Source organism: Alligator sinensis, unplaced genomic scaffold (genome assembly GCF_000455745.1).
Source record: "Alligator sinensis unplaced genomic scaffold, ASM45574v1 scaffold405_2, whole genome shotgun sequence".
NCBI classification, from domain to species: domain Eukaryota; kingdom Metazoa; phylum Chordata; order Crocodylia; family Alligatoridae; genus Alligator; species Alligator sinensis.
The window spans coordinates 1,666,567-1,667,229 of NW_005842160.1; positions in this window are offsets into that span (position 1 = coordinate 1,666,567).

Consider the following 663-nt stretch of genomic DNA (forward strand, 5'->3'; position numbering starts at 1 on the left):
TAAACGTTGGCATTTGCCTACATAGGGCGACTGTCTCCATCTAATCGCAGTTTGATGGATACTTCCCGCCCCCAGCAGTTCGCGGGGGAAAGCACTTCCCTGCCGCCCCCCTCGAGGCGCTGCATCGTGTGTGCGCGGCAGACGGTCATGTAGGTGATCTTATTTTGCGAGGCTAGAACTTATTTTTAGAATCTTTTTTTCCCCCCTTTGGGCCTCCCCCGCCCCTCCCAGAGGAGAGCGAGCGGCCGCTTGACACTAGATCCGCTCTAGCTCTGTTTTCTTTGCCTAGGGATGTTGTTCGCGTTTGCTCTTTACTCCTTCGGCTCCGACTCGGGCTTCGCAAGCGCTGCGCCCGGTGGCCCCACGTCCTAGACACCGCTTGCTGGGGGGATGGGGGATGGCAGGCTCGATGTGCGCGCGAAGGTATCGACTCGCGGGGGGATGTGCTGAGATCTGCCAGCTTCCCCAGGCGACAAGGGCGGGGGGATCTCCCTGGTGGCCGGCTTCGGGCTCCCCTCGCTGGGGGCTCGCTGCCTTGCCCCCGGGGCCCACTTGTGCAGTCGCTGCGCGGGACGGGGCTGGACCTGACTGTATGAAAGGGGTCTGGGGGGTCAGCTCCTCCCCGCCCGCCGCCTGCGCCGCGAGCCAGGGGCCCCGGCCCGC